This window comes from Neofelis nebulosa, chromosome 17 (genome assembly GCF_028018385.1).
Source record: "Neofelis nebulosa isolate mNeoNeb1 chromosome 17, mNeoNeb1.pri, whole genome shotgun sequence".
NCBI lineage: Eukaryota > Metazoa > Chordata > Mammalia > Carnivora > Felidae > Neofelis > Neofelis nebulosa.
Window position 1 is genome coordinate 16,968,201 of NC_080798.1, and position 14,069 is coordinate 16,982,269.

General features: G+C 42.2%; 2 protein-coding genes across 10 annotated transcripts in view; one reads left to right on the forward strand and one right to left on the reverse strand.

The window, feature by feature from the left end:
* The window catches only part of LOC131500314 (zinc finger protein 571), a 130,518-nt gene that overhangs the window by 26,300 nt on the left and 90,149 nt on the right, over positions 1 to 14,069 (reverse strand). The gene's annotated exons all lie outside the window — the stretch shown is intronic.
* The window catches only part of LOC131500316 (zinc finger protein 790-like), a 56,506-nt gene continuing 53,819 nt past the window's right edge, over positions 11,383 to 14,069 (forward strand). For 4 of the 9 annotated variants that reach the window (XM_058709394.1, XM_058709395.1, XM_058709386.1 and 1 more), the window contains exon 1: positions 11,384 to 11,904. The gene's annotated coding sequence lies outside the window, so the exon portion shown is untranslated. Of the gene's footprint in view, positions 11,905 to 12,182; positions 12,727 to 14,069 lie in introns of those variants that run through there. The other 5 variants (XM_058709392.1, XM_058709390.1, XM_058709393.1 and 2 more) reach the window with 4 other exon arrangements.

A 14,069-nucleotide genomic window follows, 5' to 3' on the forward strand; every position in this document is an offset into this window, starting at 1 on the left:
TCCCTTGCTCGCTCGCTCTCCCTCAAAAATAAACATTAAAAAACTTAAAATGTCTTTATTTTAAGAGAGAGGGAGAGTACGTGTGGGGGAAAGGGCAGAGAGAGGGAGAGAGAGAATCTCAACCAGGCTCCACACTGTCAGTGCAGAACTGAACGGGGGGTGCAATCTCACAAACCACGAGATCATGACCTGAGCCGAAACCAAGAGTTGGACATTTAACCTACTGAGCCATCCAGTCACCCCAAGATTCCCCAAATTACTATTTATACAATTATAGATACAATGCAATTCAATCTAAATCACAAAAGATGCCTGAGTGCAACCAAGGTATTTCAAAAATTTATACGGAAATGCATAAGAACACAAACAGCCAAGACACTCTTGAGGAACAAAAGAGGACTTGCTCTAAATATTATAAAGTTACAGCGAATAAGATAGCATGATATTGCTGCAAGGAGAGAAAAATAGAGCAATGGAACAGAATATAATCTCCCAAAATACATGTAGACATAGGTGGTCACTTGATTTTTTTTACTAAAATGGTATTGTCAATCAGTGTAGAAAGATGAACTTTTCAATAAATGATACTGGAACAATTGGATACCCACATGGGGGATAAAATGAAATTAAATCACTACCTACAGGAATCAATTCCAGGTAGTGTAAAGACCTACATGTTTAAACCAACGGCTAGAAAGCTTTTAGAAGAGAACATGAGAAAATCTTCATTACCTCTACATAGCAGAAAATTTCTTAAACAAGAACTACGAAAAAAGATTCCTTACATTTTTTTTAAATTTTTTTTTTAACGTTTATTTATTTTTGGGACAGAGAGAGACAGAGCATGAACGGGGGAGGGGCAGAGAGAGAGGGAGACACAGAATCTGAAACAGGCTCCAGGCTCTGAGCTGTCAGCCCAGAGCCCGACGCGGGGCTCGAACTCACAGACCGCGAGATCCTGACTTGAGCTGAAGTCGGACACTTAACCGACTGAGCCACCCAGGTGCCCCAAGATTCCTTACATTTAAATCCAGAACCTCTATATTCATCAAAAGGCACCAGAACCTCTATATTCATCAAAAGGCACCAGAATGAAAAACTAAGCCAGAGGGGCGCCTGGGTGGCGCAGTCGGTTAAGCGTCCGACTTCAGCCAGGTCACGATCTCACGGTCCGTGAGTTCGAGCCCCGCGTCAGGCTCTGGGCTGATGGCTCGGAGCCTGGAGCCTGTTTCCGATTCTGTGCCTCCCTCTCTCTCTGCCCCTCCCCCGTTCATGCTCTGTCTCTCTCTGTCCCAAAAAAAATTAAAAACGTTGAAAAAAAAAATTAAAAAAAAAAAAAACTAAGCCAGAGCAGAAGAAAATATTTAGTCACTATTATACAAAAGATACACACACACACACACACACACACACACACACACACATATATATCAATTGCTATAATCAGAGAAAAACCACCCAATTAAAATTTGGCAAAACATTTGAACAAGCATTTTACAAAAAAGGACGCCCAGGTGGGCAAGAATTGGTGTTACATTTCATTGATAATAAAGGAACTATCAATTAAATGTGATAACATTAGACAATCACCAAACTGTCAAAAATTTAAAAGTATGATGATGCCAAGGGCTGGCATGGATGTAGAGCAAAAGGAACCTTTGTGAACTGCTGATACAAGTAAAACACTTGCACAGTATCTTTAGAGAACAGTTTGACGTCTAGTAAAACTGAAGATGTACAATTTCTATCCCTCAGCAACTTAATCACAATTTTAGTATATATGCTAAAGAAATGCAAGCACATGTGTACCAAAATATGTGCACAAAATACTAGTGGTCACAATGCTTGTTATGACCAAAAACTGGAAGTCAAATATCCATGAAAAACAGAAAGGATAAATAGTAAATTGTGATGCTATCATACAAGATAATATATATATATATATATCGCAATGGAAAAAATTAACTGTAGTTACAGGAAACATGAATGAAGCTCACATTTTTTTATTAAAAAAAACACAAAAGAATGTCTACTCATACAAAGAGAGAAAACAGACATAAACTAAACCTATATGATTTTGGAATGCATACATAGGTACTAAAATTCTAATGTAAGGCAAAGAAAACATCACAGTGGTTATCACCAGAGGAGCACAGTTATTTGTGATTGTGGAGGGGTACATCAGAGGTTTCTTTAGAGATAGTTGTATTTTATTTCTTAGGTACTCCCTACATGAGTCTTTACAATTATATATTAAACAATACAAATAAGTAGGATATGCTACTTCTGTATCTAATTTAAGAGCAAAAAAAATAAGCCAGAGGCATTCAAAAAAAATACGCACTTCTAAAAATGTTTCAAATATTAAATCATGTGGGAAAAAACTTAAATTTAATTTTATGTAAAAAATGTAGGCCATAATGGTAAATGCTGAATGAATTCAATTTTTAAAAATCACATTTTATATATGTACATAAAACACAGTGGGGAGAAAATACAAAAAAGTAAGCATTGATTTTTAACTGGGAATGGACATTTTCTTCAAAAGATGTACTTCTGAAATTGTTTAAAATAATCATATTTTACTTTTACAAGTAGGAGGAAACAGTATTTTTTTTTTAAGACAGCATAAAGGAAAATTAAACCATTTGACAACTTAGTAAGAGAAAATCAGGTGTGTGAGGGGTTAGGGTGTGCAGTCACTCACATTTTATCAAAGGGGAAATTCCAGGGATCAAGTCACCTGATGGACAAGAATTTTCAAGAGGAGGAAAGCAAGTCAAGTCCTGACAAAGAAAAGGGGATTCCAGGGAAAAAGGGGAAACAACACAACAAACTACCTTGCAGGAGCCTTGTGGATTTTCAACAGCCATTCTTTCCTCCACTCTGGAAGCGTCTGTGCAAGCAAAGCAGAGCTGGGGAAAAAGAAAGAAGTCAGGAAACACCAGGCTCTTCTGGGAGTCCAGGTCAACCAACCACCCGTCACCTATACATGTAGGTCAGGCAAGGCTAGGGTGCCTGTTCAACACCAGCATCAAGACAAGAGCAGGGTGACTGTAGTTCTGGGCAGAATCTGTCCCTGAGCTCACAGAGGTCTCCTGGGAACAGAGCGCTGGAGTCACAAAGGCACACAAAGGCGCCCCACAACTACAGTGCTATACGGACACATATTCCCACAAACTCACTCACGCCACGAGGACACAGGCACCCCAAACCTAAACACAACTGGCTGCACATGGTCACACGAGCATACACACTGCAGGAATAGACACAGTCACAATCGCAGTCATAGGCACCCCACACTCTCACATTCCGACTGCCACACTTCATGGGGACACAGTGACAATAACGAATTCACACGCACCCTACACTAATAATATCACAAATACACACACCTTGGGTAAACACAATCACCGATCTCACAGTTAAGGCATCCCATACCCACAGTTCAGCAAATGGTCATACACACACACACACACACACACACACACACACACGAAGACACCCAGTTTTACAAACGCGGTCAAAGAACGCTACACGCGCAAACACCCGGTCACACAATTACCTCATTACACATGAACAATCATAACCGCAAATCAAACCCCCTTCCCCGCCCTCACAGTTCCGTACACGCTCACATTGGCACACAGTCACATTCAGACACACACCCTCCTCACAATCTCCCCCTCTCAGTTGGCTCCCCACACACCCTGCACAGGCCAGAGGTTCCAGACACGCCGGCCCAATCCCGGGCTCCGGGCCACCTCACCTACGCCTCCTTCGGTACAGATAGTACCTCTCTACTCTACTTGGAACAAGTCGAACGCAGGAGCTCGCGCAGCGCCCTGGGGCCGTTTGCTCCAACCCGCCAGAAGATCCCGCCCACTGCTCAGGAGAAGGTCCAGTTCTCGCGGGAGGGAGCACTGAGCCTAGACGCCTCTGGGAGATGTAGTACAGAATGCGACAGGTTTCTGGAAAGCTGTCGCCCGGATATATCCCAATTTCCCCGAGGCGTGGAGCCCGGACGTAACCAAAATTGGGCCTTCCCGCTGAGCCGCGCTCCGGGGGCTTCCGCGAGCGTCAGCTAAGGACTCCGTCGACCAAACTGTAGACAGGCTCCTGTGAGCACTCCTGTTGACCATGGCTGGTCCTTGATCTGCAGACCCTAGTTCAGCAAGAATCCCCCTGCCCTTGATACTTAACCACGCTCCTCTTAGTAATCATTTATCCACTGACTCCCTCACGCGGTGCATTGGATATAAATCCCTGCTATGTTATATACTGACTTGAGTTCAATCTCTCTCTCTCTATTGCAACAATCTTTCATAAAGTCTTCCTTACCTGTTTAACTTGTCTGGTGCAATTTTTCGTTGACACAGCCCTCAAAGCGGCCCTCTCCAGCTTTGGTAGTTCACCTGTAACATACTGGGTCCTACAGGCATCCTTCTCAGGCATCCTGGGAATCCCAGTCCTGGCCTTCGCCAATGGCCAGATGGACCAGGCCAAGCTGCCTAAGCTGCCTCCTCTAGAAGCTGGCCACACTTAAGTGCCCTGATGGTGCTCAGAATTCTGCTTTGCCCTGAGTACCAAGATGTTCTTGAGGCAGACTGCTTCGGAACTTGTCGGGGAGCCAGGAGAACGAACCCGAATGTGGACGGGAGCATCTGTGACCAAACCAGCCTGGGGAGTTTGAAAGGGAGAAATCTTCAAGCCCAGTTATGTATTTAAAGGTAGGCAAAGAAAGTGTGAGACAGCGGTGAGATTACATATGTGACTGGTTGGAGGAGGATAGTTGAGTGTAAGAGAAACTGCATGTGAGTAAAATTGGTGAGTGTGAACAGAGTGGTGGGATCAAGACTATGTGTGACTTCGTGAGGCTAGAGGGTCATATCATGGGCGTGTGAGGTTGGAATAATTGTGTGCATGTGGTGGGGCAAGATTGTGTGTGGGTCTGTGGGTAAGTGTATGAGTATTTGTGTGATCACCTAAATGTGGGTCATCTCAGCATGGGTGGCTGAGATGGTGGAGGAATCTGAATCCTGCAAGCCTCGTTTCCTGTTCAAACTAATAATAAGGGCATGTCTTCCCGGAGTTTCAATTTTAAGAGGGAAAAGCTACATAATTTATATAATAAATAACTTGCAGCATTCTTACATAAGCACTTAAGATTCCAAACATTTGTTCTGGAACAGAATAACAAATCAGTATGACATTTTAAACAAGGTACATTTTGCTATAGGGGTACCTGTTTTGTCCACAATCTTGCCCCCAGACATTTACTCTTCTCTGTTCTTTGGGAGTCATTGGTAGAGTAAACACTCAGAGACGTGATTGTTCAATTCAAACAGGAGCATCAGCCACAACTTAAAGATGTTCAGATGGGGGCGCCTAGGTGGCTCAGTGGGTTAAGCGTCTGACTCTTGATTTCAGCTCAGGTCATGATCTCATGGTTCATGAGATCAAGCCCTGTGTCTTGCTCTATGCTGACAGCATGGAACCTGCTTGGGATTCTCTCTCTGCCTTTATCTCTCTCTCAAAATAAATCAATAAACATAAAAAAATAATTGATGTTCAGAGGAATCTGTACAGCAATGTGATGCTGGAGAACTAGAGCAACACAGCCATATTAGGCATGGATAGCTCTCTGTGTAATTCAATTTCTGAAAGTAAAGTGCTGTCTCTTTTCCATTTCTGAAATACTTAGAACCTTTACACGGCATAGTAGATTCATCTTTGAGATGCAAGCTTCAGATATTCTCAACCCTCTGCTATATCATTGTATATGCTCAACCTTTAAGGTAAAATGTTACTTCTTTCATTCCTCTTTATATGGCAACGTCCTGAAAGGCCCAGGCTCAGTCTGAGTTTGGGGATGGTACTTGAATTAAAGTCCTAGGTCATTTTCCTATATATGGACTATCATATCACCAAACTGAATGAAATCTTTAAGTTGGAACAAGAAGAGAGGCCATGGGTGGTGAATAGAGGAAAGGTAAAGGAGGTTTTGTACAAGAGAGTGAGTGGAATAAGGCAGAACGCAGATGTTCAGTGAGAGAGCTGACGGCCCTGAAATGTTTTTCAGGATTTCCTTCATAGGCCTTACTCTCCTTGAGTTTCAGTTGACATGAACCTTTCTGTCCTCATTGTACCTCTATCAGTGCCCTCTTTTATTTAAGTAATCCTAGAGGACCATATTCTGTTCATTTTGAGAGTCTACATATGCACTCAGCCCTTCATAAATCTGCAGTCTTTCGAAACTATTATTGTTGCACACTGCAGTTTCTTTTTATTACATTCTGCTTTCTATCTTTCCATTGCTAAAAGCTTCAGGGTTATATTTTACATCTGCATTTCACAGTCCTATTTCAGCAACCTTCATCACCTCTCAAAGTTACTAGCTTAGGAACTTAGTAACTTTCCTCCTGGCTCTCCTTTCTGTCAACTTTTTTTTTTTTCACAATTGTTTTTATTTTATTTTTATTTTTTTAATGTTTTTTATTTTTGAAAGAGGGAGAGAGTGAGCATGAGCAGGGGGAGGGGCTGAGAAAGAGGGAGACACAGAATCTGAAACAGGCTCCAGGCTCTGAGCTATCATCACGGAGCCCCACATGGGGCTTGAACCCACAAACCATGAGATTATGACCTGAGCTGAAGTCGACTGAGCAACCCAGGTGCCCCATTTCACAGTTGTTTTTAAAGGAATCATCTCATTGATCTTAAAAATGTAAACAAGGTTATAGTGAAAAAAAAAGAAGTCTCCCTTTCACTATTTCTCTTCTCTATGTGTATCTACTGTGGCTAGTTTCTTATGTAAACTACTTTGAGTAATTCTATGACTATACCAACATATCTATATATATAAGGCCCCTTATCTTTATTTTTCACAAATTTTAATATAAAGCATCTTATTTTTTACTATTATTTCTTAGGAGACATCCCATATTAATACATATTCCTTGTTCTTATGGTGGCATAGTATTTTGTGGTGGGGGAAATGTCATACTTTCATACCATATTCGTGAATTTTTAGGATGTTATCAGGTTTCTACAATTCTAGAATGAATATCTTTATATATTCAGCTTTGCACAGATGTGCAGGCATCTTTGTAATAAATTCCTCTAAGAAGTGCTGGGTCAGAGGCATTGTATAAATATTTGCAATCCACATAAGATGAATCACTTTTCATTCCCACCAAAAAACTTATGAAAGTTCATGTTTCCTGTTCTTGTCAAACACTGTATTTTTGATTTAACAGCTCAATTGACCTATTGAGCCTTTATATGTGCCAGGTTATATTCTAGGAAAGCATCAGTGAAAAAAAATGGCCAAAATTTCCTTTCCTCAAGGAGTTTATATTCTAGTCAGGGAAAGTGGTCAATGAACATGCAAATGAAATATATAGTATTCCAGATAAGAGTAAGCTCTAAGGAGAAAAATAAAGCTTGGAAATGGGATAGCAAGTGCCAAGGGAATTGCAATTTTATGTTTTTTTAAAAATTTTTTTTTAACGTTTATTTATTATTGAGAGACACAGAGACATAGAGCATGAGCAGGGGAGAGGGAGAGAGACAGAGAGACACAGAATCTGAAGTAGGCTCCAGGCTCCGAGCTGTCAGCACAGAGCCCAACGCAGGGCTCAAACTCCCAAACTGTGAGATCATGACCTGAGCCGAAGCTGGTCGCCTAACCAGCTGAGCCACCCAGGTGCCCCTGTGTTGTTTTTTTTAAAGTTTTATTTATTTAGGTAATCTCTACACCCAATGCGTGGCTCAAACTCACAACCCCAAGATCAAGAGTTGTGTGCTCTTCTGACTGAGCCAGCCAGGAACCCTGGGAATTGTCCTTTTAAATAGAATAGTTAGGAGAAGCCTAAAAAGAAAATATTTGAGCAAAACCAAAAAGAAGCAGCAGTGGCATTTAAAGGTATTTAGACAAAGCGAATTATAAACAGAGAAAACACCAAAATAGAAATGCCATAGGTTGGCTACAAGCCTGGTATATTCAAAAGCAGCAAGTTGGTCACAGTGACAAAGTGAAGAATAGTAGATGAGAAGAAGGAGCTAATGAGGGGACCAATTATGGAAGGTCTTAGCATTGTAAGAACTTTGCTTATTTTTCTCAGTGAGATGTGAAGGCAATGTTGGTTCTGCACAGAGGAGTGACATGATCTGACTTGCATTTAAAAGAGATCACTTGCGGGTGGGGGTGGGGGTACCAGGGTGGCTCAGTCATTAAGTGTCTGACTCTTAATTTTGGCTCAGGTGATGATCTCACGGTTCATGAGTTCAAGTCTCGCATCAGGCTCTTCACTGACAATGAGCAGCCTGCTTGGGATTCTCTCTTTCCTTCTCTCTCTGCCCCTCCTGAGCTCTCTCTCTCAAAATAAATTGATAAGCTTAAAAAATAAAAATAAAATAAAAGAGATCACTCGGTGCATGGCTGACTCAGTCAGAAAACTGCAACTCTTGATCTTGGGGTAGTGAGTTCAAGCCCCACATGGGGTATAGAGATTACTTAAATAACTAAAACTTTAAAAACAGAGAGAGAGACCAGGGTGCTGATTAGAGAATACAGTGTAGGGGGACCAAAAAAAAAAAAAAAAAAAAAAAAAAAAAAAAAAGGAAGCAGGGAAACTAGCTAATGAGCTGTTGGAATAATCCAGGTAAGAGATGATGGTAACTTGGTCTCGGGTGATTGCACTGGTAGTCATGAGAGGAGTTGGATTCCAGATATATTTTGAAGATAGAGCTGAAAGAATCAGGTAACAGATTTGATGTTGGAAATGAAAGATAAGAACCTAAGCTCATGCGAGTATTTCAGCTTGAGTAACTGAAAACCAGAATTGTTATTTATTGAAATAAAACTATGGAATGAGCAAATTTTAAGGGATAGATGAAGAATTTTGTCTTTGCTCTCCTACACCACTGAGACAGTCCATGTTAAAGAGAAACATTTATTTGTTGTCAGTATCTAGATGTCATTTATAACAGTAAGAGGATGACGGGTGCCTGGGTGGCTCAGTCTGTTAAACCTCTGACTCCTGATATCGGCTCGGGTCATGATCTCACGGTTCATGAGTGCGAGCCCCAACATCGGGCTCTCTGCTGTCGGTGCAGAGCCAGCTTCAGATGCTCTGTCTCCCTCTGTCTCTGCCTTCCCCACTCACACGTATGTGCACGTGCGCGCTCTCTCTCAAAAATAAATAAAAAAAAAATAATAGTGGGAGGATGAGAATTCTAAGGAAATCTATTTGGGTAAGAATAAACATAGTAACAGATTGCAGTGGGTTAAATTGTGGCCCCCAGAGATATGTCCATATCCTAACCCCGAGACATGTGAATGTGACCTTACTTAGCAAAAGTAGTTTTCTTTTCAGGCATAATTAAGAATCTCTAGGTGCGTTCATTCTAGATAATCTGGGTGTGACCTAAATCCAATGACAAGTGTCTTTATAATAGAAGATGAAAAGACATACAAGAGAAGGCCATGTGAAGACAGAGTATAGATTGAAGTTACACGGCAACAAGCTAAGGATACCTGAGTCTAGTTAGGATTTTTTTTTTAATCTCTTGGGAACATCTTGATTTTTTTTTTCCTTGTATTTTCATATGCCTTTTAATTTTTGTTGTTGTTGAAAGCCAGACATTTTGTGTAGGACACTGGTGTGCAGAAAAGTCTTAGCATAGCAGACCTGAGAATTCTTATCCCTGGAAATGTCTGCTTGCACAGTTGGCCCTTGGCTTGCACCTAGAACTTAGATTTCCAGAGGGGATTCACACTATCCTATTTAACAAAAATGGCTCACTATGCCTGTTTGTGTAAATCATATAATTTGTTAAATATCTGCTTTCCTTCTGAAATTCTGGTATGTGCCTGGCAGAGGCTCCCTATGTGACCAGCACACAATAAAAACTCTAGGTACTGAGTCTCTAGTGAACTTCCCTGGTTGGCAACATTTCACATGTGTTGTCAAAACTTGTTGCAGGGGAAATTAATGTCCTCTTTGATTTCACTTGGAAAGGATCCTTGGAAACATGTGCTGGTTTTTCCTGGACTTTGTTCCATGCACCTTTTCTCTGCTAATTTCCCTTTGTATTGTTTCACTGTGAGTTCCTCTAGTGAATCATTCAACCTTGGACAGAGTGTTGATCTTGGGGTCCCATGACACAACAGTAACGAGGAAAATAATTTTCATCCTGAGTGGGCATACATTTTCTTCTGCAAAGTCTTTAGTGTAGAGTTTTGAGTTAATTCAGTTAGGATTTTAAGAACTAAGCAAGATAAATTCATACAATATGATATGTGCTTATGTAAATTTTAAAGATAGATAACTGACAAGCCAAGATATTTGTGGGGTCCCCTGATTCGATGGGAGCCACCAAATGTGGGGTGACAAGATCTGGTAGAAGCTGACAATGGGGATGGTGAAAGAATTCATCCAAGGCAGAACAAAGGAGATAGAAGTTTATCGAATATACCGCAAGAAAGCAGTGGGCACAAAGGCAAAGCAGAGACTGTCTGCAGTGCGGCAGGGGTGGGAAGCTGTAGTTAATTAAAGAGGGAAAGTGAGGAGGTGTGGTAACTGACTACAGCTTCCCACCCCTTAATTTTCCTCTTATGGTCCCCGTGTCCTGGTGTAAGTAACCCATTGGTCAACTGGGGCTTATGGATATTTTGAGGTGGGTCACCTAAAGAGCATGTTTATATTCTGCCAGGGGGTTACTATGGGCCCTTCTACCTTACTCAGGTTTCCATTGTTAAAGTTAATTGCCCAAAAGCAGCCTTCACAATATTATTACCCCACCAGTCAGGCAGGATAGTTAGTGATCAGCTGGGGCCTGGTGATCAGAAATATTATATGCATAGGCTGTTTCTTCTTGAGATACCAAATATACTCTTCATTACTATGGAGTTACACTGAACATACACATTTTATGCACTTGTCTTCAGGTCTTTCCTATTTCACAATAAAAATATTTTAAAGGCAATTATTTTTAAAGGTTGAATTTGAAAGTACTGAAAAAAGTCACTCCATCAGAAAGTTTAGACATACTGTCCATCTACATAATGAGCACAGAGAAAGGGAAGCAAATTTTAAAAGGCAGCAAGTATTAACTTCAGGGAAAAAAAGGCTAAGACATGAACAACATTTACAAAATACTAATGTAAGCTTGAATATTAATTTAAACCAAACTCTCTAAGGGTAACTGGAGGATGGGAATAAGGTATTTGAGGATGTAAGGGATACTACACCTCATTAAAGCAGCAGCTCCCATGACTTCGCAGATAGGGGACCCTCCTGGGGCCGGGCCCCTTCATCCTACCCCCAGGTCGAGCCTTGTGGGATAAGAGATATCCACCACACCTGGCCAATGCTCAGAAGGAGATAGTAAGGACTCGCTGGTCACCGGACCATTCTGTCACACCATATCTATCAGATGCCCAGATAAAGAACTCAACCTGCAAAGAATTACATCCTTCCTCTGAGCGCTGAACTACGTTTCCCAGGGGCCATCGCGTCCAAAGCTACTTCCGGTGAAAGGTCGCGTTGGTTTATTGTCCAGGTTTCCAGACTGGAGCATCCATTTGTGGGGAAGCAGCGTGGAGGCCTGGGTTGAGTCTTGCATTCAAAACGCGGCCTGGAACTAATAGAAGCTCCTGGCCACGGATGTAAACAACTGTGAAGGCGATGGTTTTTGCCCAGGGAAAGGATGTGGGCCCGGGGCCAAGTCCTGTGAATTGAGATCGTGAGATCTCTGAAAGGCTGTCCATGCTCTGACTGCATTTTCCAATGTCCATCATAGCCGAAGCAGCTTCCTGTCCACACACTGGCCCTTTCAGGACCATAGGAAGGCTTGCGCCCGAGTCCCTGCGGAACATTTTTGAAGGGACCGCAGGGTCAGGTAAGTCTAAGATCCGGAAGCGGAATGACCCTGGGGAGTGCAGTGAGGGCTTAATATTTTCGGAGTCTCAGGCCTTGCTAGCAAGCAAGGGGGGTTGGGAAGGCAGACGGTAGGGAGCTGTATTTGTGTGTGTCAGCTTCCGCGCCAGCGATCTCGATGGGATCTGTGGGGTGCCTGTGTGAAATTGGTACGAGATCGGGATATGGGTAATCGCTCAGGAGCGGTAGGGGTGGGGTGTGTGTGTGTGTGTGTGTGTGTGTGTGTGTGTGTGTGTGTGTTTGCGTTTGCATGGGCACGATGGTGACGGGAGCTGTACGTGATAGTAATGACGTATTTACTAAATACGTATTTACACACGTATTTAGGTGTGACTGTGCATGTATATGATTGTGACTACATCACTCTGTGCGTGACCATGTGTGTAAGTGTAGTAACAGCAGCGGTGGAGCCAGAAACAGACTATTGTGTTTAGAAACAGTCATTCGTAAATGTGTGGAGAGCAGTTTCTGTGGTGGCCGTTAGGTGGATTGGGAGGGTAGTGTAGAATGAGGGGAAAGTAATAGGAGACAGTGTAGAGAACACATTCCAAGAGTTTCTCTGTAAATATGAGCAGAGAAATGGAACAGCAGCTGATGGGGGCAGAGGCCGGGAAATAACGCCTCAGTATGCTGGTGGTAATGAGCCACGAGGGAGGGAAAAAGTTTTAAGGGCAAGTAAGAATGAGTGAGCCAAGCCCAAGAATAAAGCAGGGTAGTGTAGTGTTGCAGAGAATGAGCCATGAGCTCACGTTTTCAAAAAACAAGGGAAATATCCTGAGATGTGGTGAGTTACATGTAATCGCAAGGCATGAAATTCCAACTTGGAGATTTTCTGGAGGAGGGAGAAAGGTCTGAAAGTAATAAAAGCAAGGAGGATACCTGCCCGGCTTTCATACCCAGTGGCAAGAGTCTGGGGGGGGCGGGGGGAAGGGGATGTTGAAAGCCTTCAGAGTCCTCTGGGGAGAGCCAGGTTTCCCTTAGACCCAAAGGTGAAGGGAATATTCAAAGTGGTTGGAGATAAAAGAGGAGTTTGTTATTAATGAATTATGAATTCCAGAGAGCTACTAGAAAGTGTCAAGAGTTAGAGAGGGATGAGAAGAGGGGACATTCAGCCAGTGGGGAGTGCACTGTCTGAAAAGAGAGATTATCAGGGAATCTAGGGCTTCTTATGATGGACACAGGGACAACATGGACACAGGGGATATTGGTGCTTATTCTGCTTGGATTCAAGACTGTTGGACAGGAAGTGATGGGGTAGAAAGAGGTGGATTTTTGAGTATCCCTCAGAAAGAGGGGAGCCAAGAATAGAAGCTTTAAAGATGGTTGGGGTAGGCAGAGTAATGCCCCTGCATAGGGTATAATCCCTGGAACCTGTGAATATTTTGCTTTACAAAGCAATGAAATTAAGAACCTTGAAATGAGGGAGTTGTCCTAAGTTATCCAATTAGGCCTAATCTAATCAAATGGATTCTTAAAGTCAATAAACCTTTCGGATCAGAGGGAGATATGATAAAAGAAGAATGGTCAGAGATATGCGAAATTGCTGACTAAAGGCAGGGAGCCAATGCCAGTGGCCTCTAGAATCTGGAAAACATAAGGAAATAAATAATTCTCCCTTAGAGCCTCCAGAAAGGAACACAGCCCTGCTGACACCTTAATTTTAGCCCGGTGAGAACCATGTCTGACTTGTACCTAACTGCCCAACTAACTGTAAGATAATAAATTTGTATTGTTTTAAGCCACTATGTTTATGATAATTTGTTACTCAGAAAACTCATATAATGGTATAGCGTCTTAGCCTTTAGTGCTGTGGAGGAGTCTTGAGCCCTATGACATGAAGGGAACTCAGTCCCTATTGATAAAGTTGAGGAATTCAGGTAAAGCACATAGGCCCTCTCTTCACATGTAATTTCCAGTTTTGCTGCATTGTGATTTCTTTTAAGTTTTTAAAAAATATTTATTTTGAAGGAGAGAGCAAGTGAGCAGGAGAGGGGCAGAAAAAGAGGGAGAGAATCCTAAGCAGGCCCCACACTCAGCTTGAAGCCCGATGTGGGCTGAATCTCACCATTGTGAGATCATGACCTGAACTGAAATCAAGAACTAGATGCTTGGGGCGCCTGGGTGGCG